The sequence below is a fragment of the Salminus brasiliensis genome, chromosome 11, assembly GCF_030463535.1.
Source record: "Salminus brasiliensis chromosome 11, fSalBra1.hap2, whole genome shotgun sequence".
NCBI lineage: Eukaryota > Metazoa > Chordata > Actinopteri > Characiformes > Bryconidae > Salminus > Salminus brasiliensis.
The window spans coordinates 32138143-32156740 of record NC_132888.1 but is presented as its reverse complement, the minus strand read 5'-3'; the positions used below and the strand labels follow the sequence as shown (position 1 = coordinate 32156740).

The following is an 18598-nucleotide window of genomic DNA, read 5'->3' as shown; positions in this document are numbered from 1 at the left end:
ATGTTGATGTGTTGAAATGGAATGCTTTGTGTTGTAAATGTTGATGTGTTGAAATGGAATGCTTTTGCTTGGTTTTGAACAAATATGGTCTTAGCTATGAAATTTGAGTCCTCTAGTTTGCAACGTTCTTTTGCTTACGGCCATTCCACCCTTAGAACGCCTGATCTCGTCTGATCTCAGAAGCTACCTAGGGTTGGGCCTGGTTAGTACTTGAATGGGAGACTGTCTGGGAATACCAGGTGTTGTAAGCTTTTCCAATCCTGCAAACAATTAAAGTTTACATTTCCATGTTATTTAAATCTTTTGCACAAATTTGTAGTTGAAACTCTTTTGTGTTGTAAATGTTGATGTGTTGAAATGGAATGCTTTTGCTTGGTTTTGAACAAATATGGTCTTAGCTATGAAATTTGAATCCTCTAGTTTGAAAGGTGCTTCTGCTTACGGCCATTCCACCCTTAGAATGCCTGATCTCGTCTGATCTCAGAAGCTACCTAGGGTTGGGCCTGGTTAGTACTTGAATGGGAGACTGTCTGGGAATACCAGGTGTTGTAAGCTTTTCCAATCCTGCAAACAATTAAAGCTTACATTTCCATGTTATTTACATCTTTTGCACAAATTTGTAGTTGAAACTCTTTTGTGTTGTAAATGTTGATGTGTTGAAATGGAATGCTTTTGCTTGGTTTTGAACAAATATGGTCTTAGCTATGAAATTTGAATCCTCTAGTTTGCAAGGTGCTTCTGCTTACGGCCATTCCACCCTTAGAATGCCTGATCTCGTCTGATCTCAGAAGCTACCTAGGGTTGGGCCTGGTTAGTACTTGAATGGGAGACTGTCTGGGAATACCAGGTGTTGTAAGCTTTTCCAATCCTGCAAACAATTAAAGCTTACATTTCCATGTTATTTACATCTTTTGCACAAATTTGTAGTTGAAACTCTTTTGTGTTGTAAATGTTGATGTGTTGAAATGGAATGCTTTTGCTTGGTTTTGAACAAATATGGTCTTAGCTATGAAATTTGAATCCTCTAGTTTGCAAGGTGCTTCTGCTTACGGCCATTCCACCCTTAGAATGCCTGATCTCGTCTGATCTCAGAAGCTACCTAGGGTTGGGCCTGGTTAGTACTTGAATGGGAGACTGTCTGGGAATACCAGGTGTTGTAAGCTTTTCCAATCCTGCAAACAATTAAAGCTTACATTTCCATGTTATTTACATCTTTTGCACAAATTTGTAGATGAAACTCTTTTGTGTTGTAAATGTTGATGTGTTGAAATGGAATGCTTTGTGTTGTAAATGTTGATGTGTTGAAATGGAATGCTTTTGCTTGGTTTTGAACAAATATGATCTTAGCTATGAAATTTGAATCCTCAAGTTTGCAAGGTGCTTCTGCTTATGGCCATTCCACCCTTAGAATGCCTGATCTCGTCTGATCTCAGAAGCTACCTAGGGTTGGGCCTGGTTAGTACTTGAATGGGAGACTGTCTGGGAATACCAGGTGTTGTAAGCTTTTCCAATCCTGCAAACAATTAAAGCTTACATTTCCATGTTATTTACATCTTTTGCACAAATTTGTATTTGAAACTCTTTTGTGTTGTAAATGTTGATGTGTTGAAATGGAATGCTTTTGCTTGGTTTTGAACAAATATGGTCTTAGCTATGAAATTTGAATCCTCTAGGTTTGCAAGGTGCTTCTGCCTACGGCCATTCCACCCTTAGAATGCCTGATCTCGTCTGATCTCAGAAGCTACCTAGGGTTGGGCCTGGTTAGTACTTGAATGGGAGACTGTCTGGGAATACCCGGTGTTGTAAGCTTTTCCAATCCTGCAAACAATTAAAGCTTACATTTCCATGTTATTTACATCTTTTGCACAAATTTGTAGTTGAAACTCTTTTGTGTTGTAAATGTTGATGTGTTGAAATGGAATGCTTTTGCTTGGTTTTGAACAAATATGGTCTTAGCTATGAAATTTGAATCCTCTAGTTTGCAAGGTGCTTCTGCTTACGGCCATTCCACCCTTAGAATGCCTGATCTCGTCTGATCTCAGAAGCTACCTAGGGTTGGGCCTGGTTAGTACTTGAATGGGAGACTGTCTGGGAATACCAGGTGTTGTAAGCTTTTCCAATCCTGCAAACAATTAAAGCTTACATTTCCATGTTATTTACATCTTTTGCACAAATTTGTAGTTGAAACTCTTTTGTGTTGTAAATGTTGATGTGTTGAAATGGAATGCTTTTGCTTGGTTTTGAACAAATATGGTCTTAGCTATGAAATTTGAATCCTCTAGTTTGCAAGGTGCTTCTGCTTACGGCCATTCCACCCTTAGAATGCCTGATCTCGTCTGATCTCAGAAGCTACCTAGGGTTGGGCCTGGTTAGTACTTGAATGGGAGACTGTCTGGGAATACCAGGTGTTGTAAGCTTTTCCAATCCTGCAAACAATTAAAGCTTACATTTCCATGTTATTTACATCTTTTGCACAAATTTGTAGATGAAACTCTTTTGTGTTGTAAATGTTGATGTGTTGAAATGGAATGCTTTGTGTTGTAAATGTTGATGTGTTGAAATGGAATGCTTTTGCTTGGTTTTGAACAAATATGGTCTTAGCTATGAAATTTGAATCCTCTAGTTTGCAAGGTGCTTCTGCTTACGGCCATTCCACCCTTAGAATGCCTGATCTCGTCTGATCTCAGAAGCTACCTAGGGTTGGGCCTGGTTAGTACTTGAATGGGAGACTGTCTGGGAATACCAGGTGTTGTAAGCTTTTCCAATCCTGCAAACAATTAAAGCTTACATTTCCATGTTATTTACATCTATTGCACAAATTTGTAGTTGAAACTCTTTTGTGTTGTAAATGTTGATGTGTTGAAATGGAATGCTTTGTGTTGTAAATGTTGATGTGTTGAAATTGAATGCTTTTGCTTGGTTTTGAACAAATATGGTCTTAGCTATGAAATTTGAATCCTCTAGTTTGCAAGGTGCTTCTGCTTACGGCCATTCCACCCTTAGAATGCCTGATCTCGTCTGATCTCAGAAGCTACCTAGGGTTGGGCCTGGTTAGTACTTGAATGGGAGACTGTCTGGGAATACCAGGTGTTGTAAGCTTTTCCAATCCTGCAAACAATTAAAGCTTACATTTCCATTTTATTTACATCTTTTGCACAAATTTGTAGTTGAAACTCTTTTGTGTTGTAAATGTTGATGTGTTGAAATGGAATGCTTTTGCTTGGTTTTGAACAAATATGGTCTTAGCTATGAAATTTGAATCCTCTAGTTTGGAAGGTGCTTCTGCTTACGGCCATTCCACCCTTAGAATGCCTGATCTCGTCTGATCTCAGAAGCTACCTAGGGTTGGGCCTGGTTAGTACTTGAATGGGAGACTGTCTGGGAATACCAGGTGTTGTAAGCTTTTCCAATCCTGCAAACAATTAAAGCTTACATTTCCATGTTATTTACATCTTTTGCACAAATTTGTAGATGAAACTCTTTTGTGTTGTAAATGTTGATGTGTTAAAATGGAATGCTTTGTGTTGTAAATGTTGATGTGTTGAAATGGAATGCTTTTGCTTGGTTTTGAACAAATATGGTCTTAGCTATGAAATTTGAATCCTCTAGTTTGCAAGGTGCTTCTGCTTACGGCCATTCCACCCTTAGAATGCCTGATCTCGTCTGATCTCAGAAGCTACCTAGGGTTGGGCACGGTTAGTACTTGAATGGGAGACTGTCTGGGAATACCAGGTGTTGTAAGCTTTTCCAATCCTGCAAACAATTAAAGCTTACATTTCCATGTTATTTACATCTTTTGCACAAATTTGTATTTGAAACTCTTTTGTGTTGTAAATGTTGATGTGTTGAAATGGAATGCTTTTGCTTGGTTTTGAACAAATATGGTCTTAGCTATGAAATTTGAATCCTCTAGGTTTGCAAGGTGCTTCTGCCTACGGCCATTCCACCCTTAGAATGCCTGATCTCGTCTGATCTCAGAAGCTACCTAGGGTTGGGCCTGGTTAGTACTTGAATGGGAGACTGTCTGGGAATACCCGGTGTTGTAAGCTTTTCCAATCCTGCAAACAATTAAAGCTTACATTTCCATGTTATTTACATCTTTTGCACAAATTTGTAGTTGAAACTCTTTTGTGTTGTAAATGTTGATGTGTTGAAATGGAATGCTTTTGCTTGGTTTTGAACAAATATGGTCTTAGCTATGAAATTTGAATCCTCTAGTTTGCAAGGTGCTTCTGCTTACGGCCATTCCACCCTTAGAATGCCTGATCTCGTCTGATCTCAGAAGCTACCTAGGGTTGGGCCTGGTTAGTACTTGAATGGGAGACTGTCTGGGAATACCAGGTGTTGTAAGCTTTTCCAATCCTGCAAACAATTAAAGCTTACATTTCCATGTTATTTACATCTTTTGCACAAATTTGTAGTTGAAACTCTTTTGTGTTGTAAATGTTGATGTGTTGAAATGGAATGCTTTTGCTTGGTTTTGAACAAATATGGTCTTAGCTATGAAATTTGAATCCTCTAGTTTGCAAGGTGCTTCTGCTTACGGCCATTCCACCCTTAGAATGCCTGATCTCGTCTGCTCTCAGAAGCTACCTAGGGTTGGGCCTGGTTAGTACTTGAATGGGAGACTGTCTTGGAATATCAGGTGTTGTAAGCTTTTCCAATCCTGCAAACAATTAAAGCTTACATTTCCATGTTATTTACATCTTTTGCACAAATTTGTAGTTGAAACTCTTTTGTGTTGTAAATGTTGATGTGTTGAAATGGAATGCTTTTGCTTGGTTTTGAACAAATATGGTCTTAGCTATGAAATTTGAATCCTCTAGTTTGCAAGGTGCTTCTGCTTACGGCCATTCCACCCTTAGAATGCCTGATCTCGTCTGATCTCAGAAGCTACCTAGGGTTGGGCCTGGTTAGTACTTGAATGGGAGACTGTCTGGGAATACCAGGTGTTGTAAGCTTTTCCAATCCTGCAAACAATTAAAGCTTACATTTCCATGTTATTTACATCTTTTGCACAAATTTGTAGTTGAAACTCTTTTGTGTTGTAAATGTTGATGTGTTGAAATGGAATGCTTTTGCTTGGTTTTGAACAAATATGGTCTTAGCTATGAAATTTGAATCCTCTAGTTTGCAAGGTGCTTCTGCTTACGGCCATTCCACCCTTAGAATGCCTGATCTCGTCTGATCTCAGAAGCTACCTAGGGTTGGGCCTGGTTAGTACTTGAATGGGAGACTGTCTGGGAATACCAGGTGTTGTAAGCTTTTCCAATCCTGCAAACAATTAAAGCTTACATTTCCATGTTATTTACATCTTTTGCACAAATTTGTAGTTGAAACTCTTTTGTGTTGTAAATGTTGATGTGTTGAAATGGAATGCTTTGTGTTGTAAATGTTGATGTGTTGAAATGGAATGCTTTTGCTTGGTTTTGAACAAATATGGTCTTAGCTATGAAATTTGAATCCTCTAGTTTGCAAGGTGCTTCTGCTTACGGCCATTCCACCCTTAGAATGCCTGATCTCGTCTGATCTCAGAAGCTACCTAGGGTTGGGCCTGGTTAGTACTTGAATGGGAGACTGTCTGGGAATACCAGGTGTTGTAAGCTTTTCCAATCCTGCAAACAATTAAAGCTTACATTTCCATGTTATTTACATCTTTTGCACAAATTTGTAGTTGAAACTCTTTTGTGTTGTAAATGTTGATGTGTTGAAATGGAATGCTTTTGCTTGGTTTTGAACAAATATGGTCTTAGCTATGAAATTTGAATCCTCTAGTTTGCAAGGTGCTTCTGCTTACGGCCATTCCACCCTTAGAATGCCTGATCTCGTCTGATCTCAGAAGCTACCTAGGGTTGGGCCTGGTTAGTACTTGAATGGGAGACTGTCTGGGAATACCAGGTGTTGTAAGCTTTTCCAATCCTGCAAACAATTAAAGCTTACATTTCCATGTTATTTACATCTTTTGCACAAATTTGTAGTTGAAACTCTTTTGTGTTGTAAATGTTGATGTGTTGAAATGGAATGCTTTTGCTTGGTTTTGAACAAATATGGTCTTAGCTATGAAATTTGAATCCTCTAGTTTGCAAGGTGCTTCTGCTTACGGCCATTCCACCCTTAGAATGCCTGATCTCGTCTGATCTCAGAAGCTACCTAGGGTTGGGCCTGGTTAGTACTTGAATGGGAGACTGTCTTGGAATATCAGGTGTTGTAAGCTTTTCCAATCCTGCAAACAATTAAAGCTTACATTTCCATGTTATTTACATCTTTTGCACAAATTTGTAGATGAAACTCTTTTGTGTTGTAAATGTTGATGTGTTGAAATGGAATGCTTTGTGTTGTAAATGTTGATGTGTTGAAATGGAATGCTTTTGCTTGGTTTTGAACAAATATGGTCTTAGCTATGAAATTTGAATCCTCTAGTTTGCAAGGTGCTTCTGCTTACGGCCATTCCACCCTTAGAATGCCTGATCTCGTCTGATCTCAGAAGCTACCTAGGGTTGGGCCTGGTTAGTACTTGAATGGGAGACTGTCTGGGAATACCAGGTGTTGTAAGCTTTTCCAATCCTGCAAACAATTAAAGCTTACATTTCCATGTTATTTACATCTTTTGCACAAATTTGTAGTTGAAACTCTTTTGTGTTGTAAATGTTGATGTGTTGAAATGGAATGCTTTGTGTTGTAAATGTTGATGTGTTGAAATTGAATGCTTTTGCTTGGTTTTGAACAAATATGGTCTTAGCTATGAAATTTGAATCCTCTAGTTTGCAAGGTGCTTCTGCTTACGGCCATTCCACCCTTAGAATGCCTGATCTCGTCTGATCTCAGAAGCTACCTAGGGTTGGGCCTGGTTAGTACTTGAATGGGAGACTGTCTGGGAATACCAGGTGTTGTAAGCTTTTCCAATCCTGCAAACAATTAAAGCTTACATTTCCATGTTATTTACATCTTTTGCACAAATTTGTAGTTGAAACTCTTTTGTGTTGTAAATGTTGATGTGTTGAAATGGAATGCTTTTGCTTGGTTTTGAACAAATATGGTCTTAGCTATGAAATTTGAATCCTCTAGTTTGGAAGGTGCTTCTGCTTACGGCCATTCCACCCTTAGAATGCCTGATCTCGTCTGATCTCAGAAGCTACCTAGGGTTGGGCACGGTTAGTACTTGAATGGGAGACTGTCTGGGAATACCAGGTGTTGTAAGCTTTTCCAATCCTGCAAACAATTAAAGCTTACATTTCCATGTTATTTACATCTTTTGCACAAATTTGTAGATGAAACTCTTTTGTGTTGTAAATGTTGATGTGTTGAAATGGAATGCTTTGTGTTGTAAATGTTGATGTGTTGAAATGGAATGCTTTTGCTTGGTTTTGAACAAATATGGTCTTAGCTATGAAATTTGAATCCTCTAGTTTGCAAGGTGCTTCTGCTTACGGCCATTCCACCCTTAGAATGCCTGATCTCGTCTGATCTCAGAAGCTACCTAGGGTTGGGCCTGGTTAGTACTTGAATGGGAGACTGTCTGGGAATACCAGGTGTTGTAAGCTTTTCCAATCCTGCAAACAATTAAAGCTTACATTTCCATGTTTTTTACATCTTTTGCACAAATTTGTAGTTGAAACTCTTTTGTGTTGTAAATGTTGATGTGTTGAAATGGAATGCTTTTGCTTGGTTTTGAACAAATATGGTCTTAGCTATGAAATTTGAATCCTCTAGTTTGCAAGGTGCTTCTGCTTACGGCCATTCCACCTTTAGAATGCCTGATCTCGTTTGATCTCAGAAGCTACCTAGGGTTGGGCCTGGTTAGTACTTGAATGGGAGACTGTCTGGGAATACCAGGTGTTGTAAGCTTTTCCAATCCTGCAAACAATTAAAGCTTACATTTCCATGTTATTTACATCTTTTGCACAAATTTGTAGATGAAACTCTTTTGTGTTGTAAATGTTGATGTGTTAAAATGGAATGCTTTGTGTTGTAAATGTTGATGTGTTGAAATGGAATGCTTTTGCTTGGTTTTGAACAAATATGGTCTTAGCTATGAAATTTGAATCCTCTAGTTTGCAAGGTGCTTCTGCTTACGGCCATTCCACCCTTAGAATGCCTGATCTCGTCTGATCTCAGAAGCTACCTAGGGTTGGGCACGGTTAGTACTTGAATGGGAGACTGTCTGGGAATACCAGGTGTTGTAAGCTTTTCCAATCCTGCAAACAATTAAAGCTTACATTTCCATGTTATTTACATCTTTTGCACAAATTTGTAGATGAAACTCTTTTGTGTTGTAAATGTTGATGTGTTGAAATGGAATGCTTTGTGTTGTAAATGTTGATGTGTTGAAATGGAATGCTTTTGCTTGGTTTTGAACAAATATGGTCTTAGCTATGAAATTTGAATCCTCTAGTTTGCAAGGTGCTTCTGCTTACGGCCATTCCACCCTTAGAATGCCTGATCTCGTCTGATCTCAGAAGCTACCTAGGGTTGGGCCTGGTTAGTACTTGAATGGGAGACTGTCTGGGAATACCAGGTGTTGTAAGCTTTTCCAATCCTGCAAACAATTAAAGCTTACATTTCCATGTTTTTTACATCTTTTGCACAAATTTGTAGTTGAAACTCTTTTGTGTTGTAAATGTTGATGTGTTGAAATGGAATGCTTTTGCTTGGTTTTGAACAAATATGGTCTTAGCTATGAAATTTGAATCCTCTAGTTTGCAAGGTGCATCTGCTTACGGCCATTCCACCCTTAGAATGCCTGATCTCGTCTGATCTCAGAAGCTACCTAGGGTTGGGCCTGGTTAGTACTTGAATGGGAGACTGTCTGGGAATACCAGGTGTTGTAAGCTTTTCCAATCCTGCAAACAATTAAAGCTTACATTTCCATGTTTTTTACATCTTTTGCACAAATTTGTAGTTGAAACTCTTTTGTGTTGTAAATGTTGATGTGTTGAAATGGAATGCTTTTGCTTGGTTTTGAACAAATATGGTCTTAGCTATGAAATTTGAATCCTCTAGTTTGCAAGGTGCTTCTGCTTACGGCCATTCCACCCTTAGAATGCCTGATCTCGTCTGATCTCAGAAGCTACCTAGGGTTGGGCACGGTTAGTACTTGAATGGGAGACTGTCTGGGAATACCAGGTGTTGTAAGCTTTTCCAATCCTGCAAACAATTAAAGCTTACATTTCCATGTTATTTACATCTTTTGCACAAATTTGTAGATGAAACTCTTTTGTGTTGTAAATGTTGATGTGTTGAAATGGAATGCTTTGTGTTGTAAATGTTGATGTGTTGAAATGGAATGCTTTTGCTTGGTTTTGAACAAATATGGTCTTAGCTATGAAATTTGAATCCTCTAGTTTGCAAGGTGCTTCTGCTTACGGCCATTCCACCCTTAGAATGCCTGATCTCGTCTGATCTCAGAAGCTACCTAGGGTTGGGCCTGGTTAGTACTTGAATGGGAGACTGTCTGGGAATACCAGGTGTTGTAAGCTTTTCCAATCCTGCAAACAATTAAAGCTTACATTTCCATGTTTTTTACATCTTTTGCACAAATTTGTAGTTCAAACTCTTTTGTGTTGTAAATGTTGATGTGATGAAATGGAATGCTTTTGCTTGGTTTTGAACAAATATGGTCTTAGCTATGAAATTTGAATCCTCTAGTTTGCAAGGTGCTTCTGCTTACGGCCATTCCACCCTTAGAATGCCTGATCTCGTCTGATCTCAGAAGCTACCTAGGGTTGGGCCTGGTTAGTACTTGAATGGGAGACTGTCTGGGAATACCAGGTGTTGTAAGCTTTTCCAATCCTGCAAACAATTAAAGCTTACATTTCCATGTTATTTACATCTTTTGCACAAATTTGTAGATGAAACTCTTTTGTGTTGTAAATGTTGATGTGTTAAAATGGAATGCTTTGTGTTGTAAATGTTGATGTGTTGAAATGGAATGCTTTTGCTTGGTTTTGAACAAATATGGTCTTAGCTATGAAATTTGAATCCTCTAGTTTGCAAGGTGCTTCTGCTTACGGCCATTCCACCCTTAGAATGCCTGATCTCGTCTGATCTCAGAAGCTACCTAGGGTTGGGCCTGGTTAGTACTTGAATGGGAGACTGTCTGGGAATACCAGGTGTTGTAAGCTTTTCCAATCCTGCAAACAATTAAAGCTTACATTTCCATGTTTTTTACATCTTTTGCACAAATTTGTAGTTGAAACTCTTTTGTGTTGTAAATGTTGATGTGTTGAAATGGAATGCTTTTGCTTGGTTTTGAACAAATATGGTCTTAGCTATGAAATTTGAATCCTCTAGTTTGCAAGGTGCTTCTGCTTACGGCCATTCCACCTTTAGAATGCCTGATCTCGTCTGATCTCAGAAGCTACCTAGGGTTGGGCCTGGTTAGTACTTGAATGGGAGACTGTCTGGGAATACCAGGTGTTGTAAGCTTTTCCAATCCTGCAAACAATTAAAGCTTACATTTCCATGTTATTTACATCTTTTGCACAAATTTGTAGATGAAACTCTTTTGTGTTGTAAATGTTGATGTGTTAAAATGGAATGCTTTGTGTTGTAAATGTTGATGTGTTGAAATGGAATGCTTTTGCTTGGTTTTGAACAAATATGGTCTTAGCTATGAAATTTGAATCCTCTAGTTTGCAAGGTGCTTCTGCTTACGGCCATTCCACCCTTAGAATGCCTGATCTCGTCTGATCTCAGAAGCTACCTAGGGTTGGGCACGGTTAGTACTTGAATGGGAGACTGTCTGGGAATACCAGGTGTTGTAAGCTTTTCCAATCCTGCAAACAATTAAAGCTTACATTTCCATGTTATTTACATCTTTTGCACAAATTTGTAGATGAAACTCTTTTGTGTTGTAAATGTTGATGTGTTGAAATGGAATGCTTTGTGTTGTAAATGTTGATGTGTTGAAATGGAATGCTTTTGCTTGGTTTTGAACAAATATGGTCTTAGCTATGAAATTTGAATCCTCTAGTTTGCAAGGTGCTTCTGCTTACGGCCATTCCACCCTTAGAATGCCTGATCTCGTCTGCTCTCAGAAGCTACCTAGGGTTGGGCCTGGTTAGTACTTGAATGGGAGACTGTCTGGGAATGCCAGGTGTTGTAAGCTTTTCCAATCCTGCAAACAATTAAAGCTTACATTTCCATGTTATTTACATCTTTTGCACAAATTTGTAGTTGAAACTCTTTTGTGTTGTAAATGTTGATGTGTTGAAATGGAATGCTTTGTGTTGTAAATGTTGATGTGTTGAAATGGAATGCTTTTGCTTGGTTTTGAACAAATATGGTCTTAGCTATGAAATTTGAATCCTCTAGTTTGCAAGGTGCATCTGCTTACGGCCATTCCACCCTTAGAATGCCTGATCTCGTCTGATCTCAGAAGCTACCTAGGGTTGGGCCTGGTTAGTACTTGAATGGGAGACTGTCTGGGAATACCAGGTGTTGTAAGCTTTTCCAATCCTGCAAACAATTAAAGCTTACATTTCCATGTTTTTTACATCTTTTGCACAAATTTGTAGTTGAAACTCTTTTGTGTTGTAAATGTTGATGTGTTGAAATGGAATGCTTTTGCTTGGTTTTGAACAAATATGGTCTTAGCTATGAAATTTGAATCCTCTAGTTTGCAAGGTGCTTCTGCTTACGGCCATTCCACCCTTAGAATGCCTGATCTCGTCTGATCTCAGAAGCTACCTAGGGTTGGGCACGGTTAGTACTTGAATGGGAGACTGTCTGGGAATACCAGGTGTTGTAAGCTTTTCCAATCCTGCAAACAATTAAAGCTTACATTTCCATGTTATTTACATCTTTTGCACAAATTTGTAGATGAAACTCTTTTGTGTTGTAAATGTTGATGTGTTGAAATGGAATGCTTTGTGTTGTAAATGTTGATGTGTTGAAATGGAATGCTTTTGCTTGGTTTTGAACAAATATGGTCTTAGCTATGAAATTTGAATCCTCTAGTTTGCAAGGTGCTTCTGCTTACGGCCATTCCACCCTTAGAATGCCTGATCTCGTCTGATCTCAGAAGCTACCTAGGGTTGGGCCTGGTTAGTACTTGAATGGGAGACTGTCTGGGAATACCAGGTGTTGTAAGCTTTTCCAATCCTGCAAACAATTAAAGCTTACATTTCCATGTTTTTTACATCTTTTGCACAAATTTGTAGTTCAAACTCTTTTGTGTTGTAAATGTTGATGTGTTGAAATGGAATGCTTTTGCTTGGTTTTGAACAAATATGGTCTTAGCTATGAAATTTGAATCCTCTAGTTTGCAAGGTACTTCTGCTTACGGCCATTCCACCTTTAGAATGCCTGATCTCGTCTGATCTCAGAAGCTACCTAGGGTTGGGCCTGGTTAGTACTTGAATGGGAGACTGTCTGGGAATACCAGGTGTTGTAAGCTTTTCCAATCCTGCAAACAATTAAAGCTTACATTTCCATGTTATTTACATCTTTTGCACAAATTTGTAGATGAAACTCTTTTGTGTTGTAAATGTTGATGTGTTAAAATGGAATGCTTTGTGTTGTAAATGTTGATGTGTTGAAATGGAATGCTTTTGCTTGGTTTTGAACAAATATGGTCTTAGCTATGAAATTTGAATCCTCTAGTTTGCAAGGTGCTTCTGCTTACGGCCATTCCACCCTTAGAATGCCTGATCTCGTCTGATCTCAGAAGCTACCTAGGGTTGGGCCTGGTTAGTACTTGAATGGGAGACTGTCTGGGAATACCAGGTGTTGTAAGCTTTTCCAATCCTGCAAACAATTAAAGCTTACATTTCCATGTTATTTACATCTTTTGCACAAATTTGTAGATTAAACTCTTTTGTGTTGTAAATGTTGATGTGTTGAAATGGAATGCTTTGTGTTGTAAATGTTGATGTGTTGAAATGGAATGCTTTTGCTTGGTTTTGAACAAATATGATCTTAGCTATGAAATTTGAATCCTCTAGTTTGCAAGGTGCTTCTGCTTACGGCCATTCCACCCTTAGAATGCCTGATCTCGTCTGATCTCAGAAGCTACCTAGGGTTGGGCCTGGTTAGTACTTGAATGGGAGACTGTCTGGGAATATCAGGTGTTGTAAGCTTTTCCAATCCTGCAAACAATTAAAGCTTACATTTCCATGTTATTTACATCTTTTGCACAAATTTGTAGTTGAAACTCTTTTGTGTTGTAAATGTTGATGTGTTGAAATGGAATGCTTTTGCTTGGTTTTGAACAAATATGGTCTTAGCTATGAAATTTGAATCCTCTAGTTTGCAAGGTGCTTCTGCTTAAGGCCATTCCACCCTTAGAATGCCTGATCTCGTCTGATCTCAGAAGCTACCTAGGGTTGGGCCTGGTTAGTACTTGAATGGGAGACTCTCTGGGAATATCAGGTGTTGTAAGCTTTTCCAATCCTGCAAACAATTAAAGCTTACATTTCCATGTTATTTACATCTTTTGCACAAATTTGTAGTTGAAACTCTTTTGTGTTGTAAATGTTGATGTGTTGAAATGGAATGCTTTTGCTTGGTTTTGAACAAATATGGTCTTAGCTATGAAATTTGAATCCTCTAGGTTTGCAAGGTGCTTCTGCTTACGGCCATTCCACCCTTAGAATGCCTGATCTCGTCTGATCTCAGAAGCTACCTAGGGTTGGGCCTGGTTAGTACTTGAATGGGAGACTGTCTGGGAATACCAGGTGTTGTAAGCTTTTCCAATCCTGCAAACAATTAAAGCTTACATTTCCATGTTATTTACATCTTTTGCACAAATTTGTAGTTGAAACTCTTTTGTGTTGTAAATGTTGATGTGTTGAAATGGAATGCTTTTGCTTGGTTTTGAACAAATATGGTCTTAGCTATGAAATTTGAATCCTCTAGTTTGCAAGGTGCTTCTGCTTAAGGCCATTCCACCCTTAGAATGCCTGATCTCGTCTGATCTCAGAAGCTACCTAGGGTTGGGCCTGGTTAGTACTTGAATGGGAGACTGTCTGGGAATATCAGGTGTTGTAAGCTTTTCCAATCCTGCAAACAATTAAAGCTTACATTTCCATGTTATTTACATCTTTTGCACAAATTTGTAGTTGAAACTCTTTTGTGTTGTAAATGTTGATGTGTTGAAATGGAATGCTTTTGCTTGGTTTTGAACAAATATGGTCTTAGCTATGAAATTTGAATCCTCTAGTTTGCAAGGTGCTTCTGCTTACGGCCATTCCACCCTTAGAATGCCTGATCTCGTCTGATCTCAGAAGCTACCTAGGGTTGTGCCTGGTTAGTACTTGAATGGGAGACTGTCTGGGAATACCAGGTGTTGTAAGCTTTTCCAATCCTGCAAACAATTAAAGCTTACATTTCCATGTTATTTACATCTTTTGCACAAATTTGTAGTTGAAACTCTTTTGTGTTGTAAATGTTGATGTGTTGAAATGGAATGCTTTTGCTTGGTTTTGAACAAATATGGTCTTAGCTATGAAATTTGAATCCTCTAGTTTGCAAGGTGCTTCTGCTTACGGCCATTCCACCCTTAGAATTCCTGATCTCGTCTGATCTCAGAAGCTACCTAGGGTTGGGCCTGGTTAGTACTTGAATGGGAGACTGTCTGGGAATACCAGGTGTTGTAAGCTTTTCCAACCCTGCAAACAATTAAAGCTTACATTTCCATGTTATTTACATCTTTTGCACAAATTTGTAGTTGAAACTCTTTTGTGTTGTAAATGTTGATGTGTTGAAATGGAATGCTTTTGCTTGGTTTTGAACAAATATGGTCTTAGCTATGAAATTTGAATCCTCTAGTTTGCAAGGTGCTTCTGCTTACGGCCATTCCACCCTTAGAATGCCTGATCTCGTCTGATCTCAGAAGCTACCTAGGGTTGGGCCTGGTTAGTACTTGAATGGGAGACTGTCTGGGAATATCAGGTGTTGTAAGCTTTTCCAATCCTGCAAACAATTAAAGCTTACATTTCCATGTTATTTACATCTTTTGCACAAATTTGTAGTTGAAACTCTTTTGTGTTGTAAATGTTGATGTGTTGAAATGGAATGCTTTTGCTTGGTTTTGAACAAATATGGTCTTAGCTATGAAATTTGAATCCTCTAGTTTGCAAGGTGCTTCTGCTTACGGCCATTCCACCCTTAGAATGCCTGATCTCGTCTGATCTCAGAAGCTACCTAGGGTTGGGCCTGGTTAGTACTTGAATGGGAGACTGTCTGGGAATACCAGGTGTTGTAAGCTTTTCCAATCCTGCAAACAATTAAAGCTTACATTTCCATGTTATTTACATCTTTTGCACAAATTTGTAGTTGAAACTCTTTTGTGTTGTAAATGTTGATGTTTTGAAATGGAATGCTTTTGCTTGGTTTTGAACAAATATGGTCTTAGCTATGAAATTTGAATCCTCTAGGTTTGCAAGGTGCTTCTGCCTACGGCCATTCCACCCTTAGAATGCCTGATCTCGTCTGGTCTCAGAAGCTACCTAGGGTTGGGCCTGGTTAGTACTTGAATGGGAGACTGTCTGGGAATACCAGGTGTTGTAAGCTTTTCCAATCCTGCAAACAATTAAAGCTTACCTTTCCATGTTATTTACATCTTTTGCACAAATTTGTAGTTGAAACTCTTTTGTGTTGTAAATGTTGATGTGTTGAAATGGAATGCTTTTGCTTGGTTTTGAACAAATATGGTCTTAGCTATGAAATTTGAATCCTCTAGTTTGCAAGGTGCTTCTGCTTAAGGCCATTCCACCCTTAGAATGCCTGATCTCGTCTGGTCTCAGAAGCTACCTAGGGTTGGGCCTGGTTAGTACTTGAATGGGAGACTGTCTGGGAATACCAGGTGTTGTAAGCTTTTCCAATCCTGCAAACAATTAAAGCTTACATTTCCATGTTATTTACATCTTTTGCACAAATTTGTAGTTGAAACTCTTTTGTGTTGTAAATGTTGATGTGTTGAAATGGAATGCTTTTGCTTGGTTTTGAACAAATATGGTCTTAGCTATGAAATTTGAATCCTCTAGTTTGCAAGGTGCTTCTGCTTACGGCCATTCCACCCTTAGAATGCCTGATCTCGTCTGATCTCAGAAGCTACCTAGGGTTGGGCCTGGTTAGTACTTGAATGGGAGACTGTCTGGGAATACCAGGTGTTGTAAGCTTTTCCAATCCTGCAAACAATTAAAGCTTACATTTCCATGTTATTTACATCTTTTGCACAAATTTGTAGTTGAAACTCTTTTGTGTTGTAAATGTTGATGTGTTGAAATGGAATGCTTTTGCTTGGTTTTGAACAAATATGGTCTTAGCTATGAAATTTGAATCCTCTAGTTTGCAAGGTGCTTCTGCTTACGGCCATTCCACCCTTAGAATTCCTGATCTCGTCTGATCTCAGAAGCTACCTAGGGTTGGGCCTGGTTAGTACTTGAATGGGAGACTGTCTGGGAATACCAGGTGTTGTAAGCTTTTCCAACCCTGCAAACAATTAAAGCTTACATTTCCATGTTATTTACATCTTTTGCACAAATTTGTAGTTGAAACTCTTTTGTGTTGTAAATGTTGATGTGTTGAAATGGAATGCTTTTGCTTGGTTTTGAACAAATATGGTCTTAGCTATGAAATTTGAATCCTCTAGTTTGCAAGGTGCTTCTGCTTACGGCCATTCCACCCTTAGAATGCCTGATCTCGTCTGATCTCAGAAGCTACCTAGGGTTGGGCCTGGTTAGTACTTGAATGGGAGACTGTCTGGGAATATCAGGTGTTGTAAGCTTTTCCAATCCTGCAAACAATTAAAGCTTACATTTCCATGTTATTTACATCTTTTGCACAAATTTGTAGTTGAAACTCTTTTGTGTTGTAAATGTTGATGTGTTGAAATGGAATGCTTTTGCTTGGTTTTGAACAAATATGGTCTTAGCTATGAAATTTGAATCCTCTAGGTTTGCAAGGTGCTTCTGCCTACGGCCATTCCACCCTTAGAATGCCTGATCTCGTCTGGTCTCAGAAGCTACCTAGGGTTGGGCCTGGTTAGTACTTGAATGGGAGACTGTCTGGGAATACCAGGTGTTGTAAGCTTTTCCAATCCTGCAAACAATTAAAGCTTACCTTTCCATGTTATTTACATCTTTTGCACAAATTTGTAGTTGAAACTCTTTTGTGTTGTAAATGTTGATGTGTTGAAATGGAATGCTTTTGCTTGGTTTTGAACAAATATGGTCTTAGCTATGAAATTTGAATCCTCTAGTTTGCAAGGTGCTTCTGCTTACGGCCATTCCACCCTTAGAATGCCTGATCTCGTCTGATCTCAGAAGCTACCTAGGGTTGGGCCTGGTTAGTACTTGAATGGGAGACTGTCTGGGAATACCAGGTGTTGTAAGCTTTTCCAATCCTGCAAACAATTAAAGCTTACATTTCCATGTTATTTACATCTTTTGCACAAATTTGTAGTTGAAACTCTTTTGTGTTGTAAATGTTGATGTGTTGAAATGGAATGCTTTTGCTTGGTTTTGAACAAATATGGTCTTAGCTATGAAATTTGAATCCTCTAGTTTGCAAGGTGCTTCTGCTTACGGCCATTCCACCGTTAGAATTCCTGATCTCGTCTGATCTCAGAAGCTACCTAGGGTTGGGCCTGGTTAGTACTTGAATGGGAGACTGTCTGGGAATACCAGGTGTTGTAAGCTTTTCCAACCCTGCAAACAATTAAAGCTTACATTTCCATGTTATTTACATCTTTTGCACAAATTTGTAGTTGAAACTCTTTTGTGTTGTAAATGTTGATGTGTTGAAATGGAATGCTTTTGCTTGGTTTTGAACAAATATGGTCTTAGCTATGAAATTTGAATCCTCTAGTTTGCAAGGTGCTTCTGCTTACGGCCATTCCACCCTTAGAATGCCTGATCTCGTCTGATCTCAGAAGCTACCTAGGGTTGGGCCTGGTTAGTACTTGAATGGGAGACTGTCTGGGAATATCAGGTGTTGTAAGCTTTTCCAATCCTGCAAACAATTAAAGCTTACATTTCCATGTTATTTACATCTTTTGCACAAATTTGTAGTTGAAACTCTTTTGTGTTGTAAATGTTGATGTGTTGAAATGGAATGCTTTTGCTTGGTTTTGAACAAATATGGTCTTAGCTATGAAATTTGAATCCTCTAGTTTGCAAGGTGCTTCTGCTTACGGCCATTCCACCCTTAGAATGCCTGATCTCGTCTGATCTCAGAAGCTACCTAGGGTTGGGCCTGGTTAGTACTTGAATGGGAGACTGTCTGGGAATACCAGGTGTTGTAAGCTTTTCCAATCCTGCAAACAATTAAAGCTTACATTTCCATGTTATTTACATCTTTTGCACAAATTTGTAGTTGAAACTCTTTTGTGTTGTAAATGTTGATGTGTTGAAATGGAATGCTTTTGCTTGGTTTTGAACAAATATGGTCTTAGCTATGAAATTTGAATCCTCTAGTTTGCAAGGTGCTTCTGCTTACGGCCATTCCACCCTTAGAATTCCTGATCTTGTCTGATCTCAGAAGCTACCTAGGGTTGGGCCTGGTTAGTACTTGAATGGGAGACTGTCTGGGAATACCAGGTGTTGTAAGCTTTTCCAATCCTGCAAACAATTAAAGCTTACATTTCCATGTTATT

General features: G+C 38.8%; 59 pseudogenes; all 59 read left to right on the top strand.

Moving 5' to 3' along the window:
- The first annotated feature begins 132 nt into the window (after positions 1–132).
- Positions 133–251, top strand: LOC140571639 (5S ribosomal RNA; annotated as a pseudogene).
- A 185-nt stretch (positions 252–436) lies between these two features.
- LOC140569509 (5S ribosomal RNA) lies at positions 437–555 on the top strand (annotated as a pseudogene).
- A 185-nt stretch (positions 556–740) lies between these two features.
- LOC140569507 (5S ribosomal RNA) lies at positions 741–859 on the top strand (annotated as a pseudogene).
- Positions 860–1044: 185 nt separating this feature from the next.
- On the top strand, positions 1045–1163 carry LOC140569506 (5S ribosomal RNA; annotated as a pseudogene).
- Positions 1164–1385: 222 nt separating this feature from the next.
- On the top strand, positions 1386–1504 carry LOC140570456 (5S ribosomal RNA; annotated as a pseudogene).
- A 186-nt stretch (positions 1505–1690) lies between these two features.
- Positions 1691–1809, top strand: LOC140572393 (5S ribosomal RNA; annotated as a pseudogene).
- Positions 1810–1994: 185 nt separating this feature from the next.
- Positions 1995–2113, top strand: LOC140569505 (5S ribosomal RNA; annotated as a pseudogene).
- Positions 2114–2298: 185 nt separating this feature from the next.
- Positions 2299–2417, top strand: LOC140569504 (5S ribosomal RNA; annotated as a pseudogene).
- A 222-nt stretch (positions 2418–2639) lies between these two features.
- Positions 2640–2758, top strand: LOC140569503 (5S ribosomal RNA; annotated as a pseudogene).
- A 222-nt stretch (positions 2759–2980) lies between these two features.
- On the top strand, positions 2981–3099 carry LOC140569502 (5S ribosomal RNA; annotated as a pseudogene).
- Positions 3100–3284: 185 nt separating this feature from the next.
- On the top strand, positions 3285–3403 carry LOC140569501 (5S ribosomal RNA; annotated as a pseudogene).
- A 222-nt stretch (positions 3404–3625) lies between these two features.
- On the top strand, positions 3626–3744 carry LOC140572914 (5S ribosomal RNA; annotated as a pseudogene).
- Positions 3745–3930: 186 nt separating this feature from the next.
- On the top strand, positions 3931–4049 carry LOC140572392 (5S ribosomal RNA; annotated as a pseudogene).
- Positions 4050–4234: 185 nt separating this feature from the next.
- On the top strand, positions 4235–4353 carry LOC140569500 (5S ribosomal RNA; annotated as a pseudogene).
- Positions 4354–4538: 185 nt separating this feature from the next.
- On the top strand, positions 4539–4657 carry LOC140566820 (5S ribosomal RNA; annotated as a pseudogene).
- A 185-nt stretch (positions 4658–4842) lies between these two features.
- On the top strand, positions 4843–4961 carry LOC140569499 (5S ribosomal RNA; annotated as a pseudogene).
- Positions 4962–5146: 185 nt separating this feature from the next.
- On the top strand, positions 5147–5265 carry LOC140569498 (5S ribosomal RNA; annotated as a pseudogene).
- Positions 5266–5487: 222 nt separating this feature from the next.
- On the top strand, positions 5488–5606 carry LOC140569496 (5S ribosomal RNA; annotated as a pseudogene).
- Positions 5607–5791: 185 nt separating this feature from the next.
- Positions 5792–5910, top strand: LOC140569495 (5S ribosomal RNA; annotated as a pseudogene).
- Positions 5911–6095: 185 nt separating this feature from the next.
- Positions 6096–6214, top strand: LOC140572456 (5S ribosomal RNA; annotated as a pseudogene).
- Positions 6215–6436: 222 nt separating this feature from the next.
- On the top strand, positions 6437–6555 carry LOC140569494 (5S ribosomal RNA; annotated as a pseudogene).
- Positions 6556–6777: 222 nt separating this feature from the next.
- Positions 6778–6896, top strand: LOC140569493 (5S ribosomal RNA; annotated as a pseudogene).
- A 185-nt stretch (positions 6897–7081) lies between these two features.
- On the top strand, positions 7082–7200 carry LOC140572913 (5S ribosomal RNA; annotated as a pseudogene).
- A 222-nt stretch (positions 7201–7422) lies between these two features.
- LOC140569491 (5S ribosomal RNA) lies at positions 7423–7541 on the top strand (annotated as a pseudogene).
- Positions 7542–7726: 185 nt separating this feature from the next.
- Positions 7727–7845, top strand: LOC140571378 (5S ribosomal RNA; annotated as a pseudogene).
- Positions 7846–8067: 222 nt separating this feature from the next.
- On the top strand, positions 8068–8186 carry LOC140572912 (5S ribosomal RNA; annotated as a pseudogene).
- A 222-nt stretch (positions 8187–8408) lies between these two features.
- On the top strand, positions 8409–8527 carry LOC140569490 (5S ribosomal RNA; annotated as a pseudogene).
- A 185-nt stretch (positions 8528–8712) lies between these two features.
- LOC140569489 (5S ribosomal RNA) lies at positions 8713–8831 on the top strand (annotated as a pseudogene).
- Positions 8832–9016: 185 nt separating this feature from the next.
- LOC140572910 (5S ribosomal RNA) lies at positions 9017–9135 on the top strand (annotated as a pseudogene).
- Positions 9136–9357: 222 nt separating this feature from the next.
- LOC140569488 (5S ribosomal RNA) lies at positions 9358–9476 on the top strand (annotated as a pseudogene).
- A 185-nt stretch (positions 9477–9661) lies between these two features.
- LOC140569487 (5S ribosomal RNA) lies at positions 9662–9780 on the top strand (annotated as a pseudogene).
- Positions 9781–10002: 222 nt separating this feature from the next.
- LOC140569486 (5S ribosomal RNA) lies at positions 10003–10121 on the top strand (annotated as a pseudogene).
- Positions 10122–10306: 185 nt separating this feature from the next.
- LOC140570540 (5S ribosomal RNA) lies at positions 10307–10425 on the top strand (annotated as a pseudogene).
- Positions 10426–10647: 222 nt separating this feature from the next.
- On the top strand, positions 10648–10766 carry LOC140572909 (5S ribosomal RNA; annotated as a pseudogene).
- Positions 10767–10988: 222 nt separating this feature from the next.
- Positions 10989–11107, top strand: LOC140572775 (5S ribosomal RNA; annotated as a pseudogene).
- Positions 11108–11329: 222 nt separating this feature from the next.
- On the top strand, positions 11330–11448 carry LOC140569484 (5S ribosomal RNA; annotated as a pseudogene).
- Positions 11449–11633: 185 nt separating this feature from the next.
- On the top strand, positions 11634–11752 carry LOC140572908 (5S ribosomal RNA; annotated as a pseudogene).
- Positions 11753–11974: 222 nt separating this feature from the next.
- LOC140569483 (5S ribosomal RNA) lies at positions 11975–12093 on the top strand (annotated as a pseudogene).
- Positions 12094–12278: 185 nt separating this feature from the next.
- LOC140570538 (5S ribosomal RNA) lies at positions 12279–12397 on the top strand (annotated as a pseudogene).
- A 222-nt stretch (positions 12398–12619) lies between these two features.
- On the top strand, positions 12620–12738 carry LOC140569482 (5S ribosomal RNA; annotated as a pseudogene).
- A 222-nt stretch (positions 12739–12960) lies between these two features.
- On the top strand, positions 12961–13079 carry LOC140570752 (5S ribosomal RNA; annotated as a pseudogene).
- A 185-nt stretch (positions 13080–13264) lies between these two features.
- LOC140566369 (5S ribosomal RNA) lies at positions 13265–13383 on the top strand (annotated as a pseudogene).
- Positions 13384–13569: 186 nt separating this feature from the next.
- Positions 13570–13688, top strand: LOC140569481 (5S ribosomal RNA; annotated as a pseudogene).
- Positions 13689–13873: 185 nt separating this feature from the next.
- Positions 13874–13992, top strand: LOC140566341 (5S ribosomal RNA; annotated as a pseudogene).
- A 185-nt stretch (positions 13993–14177) lies between these two features.
- On the top strand, positions 14178–14296 carry LOC140573004 (5S ribosomal RNA; annotated as a pseudogene).
- Positions 14297–14481: 185 nt separating this feature from the next.
- Positions 14482–14600, top strand: LOC140569990 (5S ribosomal RNA; annotated as a pseudogene).
- A 185-nt stretch (positions 14601–14785) lies between these two features.
- On the top strand, positions 14786–14904 carry LOC140570751 (5S ribosomal RNA; annotated as a pseudogene).
- A 185-nt stretch (positions 14905–15089) lies between these two features.
- Positions 15090–15208, top strand: LOC140569480 (5S ribosomal RNA; annotated as a pseudogene).
- A 186-nt stretch (positions 15209–15394) lies between these two features.
- LOC140573371 (5S ribosomal RNA) lies at positions 15395–15513 on the top strand (annotated as a pseudogene).
- A 185-nt stretch (positions 15514–15698) lies between these two features.
- LOC140566792 (5S ribosomal RNA) lies at positions 15699–15817 on the top strand (annotated as a pseudogene).
- Positions 15818–16002: 185 nt separating this feature from the next.
- Positions 16003–16121, top strand: LOC140569479 (5S ribosomal RNA; annotated as a pseudogene).
- Positions 16122–16306: 185 nt separating this feature from the next.
- On the top strand, positions 16307–16425 carry LOC140569989 (5S ribosomal RNA; annotated as a pseudogene).
- Positions 16426–16610: 185 nt separating this feature from the next.
- On the top strand, positions 16611–16729 carry LOC140570750 (5S ribosomal RNA; annotated as a pseudogene).
- Positions 16730–16915: 186 nt separating this feature from the next.
- On the top strand, positions 16916–17034 carry LOC140573370 (5S ribosomal RNA; annotated as a pseudogene).
- A 185-nt stretch (positions 17035–17219) lies between these two features.
- Positions 17220–17338, top strand: LOC140569478 (5S ribosomal RNA; annotated as a pseudogene).
- Positions 17339–17523: 185 nt separating this feature from the next.
- LOC140572310 (5S ribosomal RNA) lies at positions 17524–17642 on the top strand (annotated as a pseudogene).
- Positions 17643–17827: 185 nt separating this feature from the next.
- Positions 17828–17946, top strand: LOC140570748 (5S ribosomal RNA; annotated as a pseudogene).
- A 185-nt stretch (positions 17947–18131) lies between these two features.
- LOC140569477 (5S ribosomal RNA) lies at positions 18132–18250 on the top strand (annotated as a pseudogene).
- Positions 18251–18435: 185 nt separating this feature from the next.
- On the top strand, positions 18436–18554 carry LOC140572231 (5S ribosomal RNA; annotated as a pseudogene).
- The last annotated feature ends 44 nt before the right edge of the window (positions 18555–18598 follow it).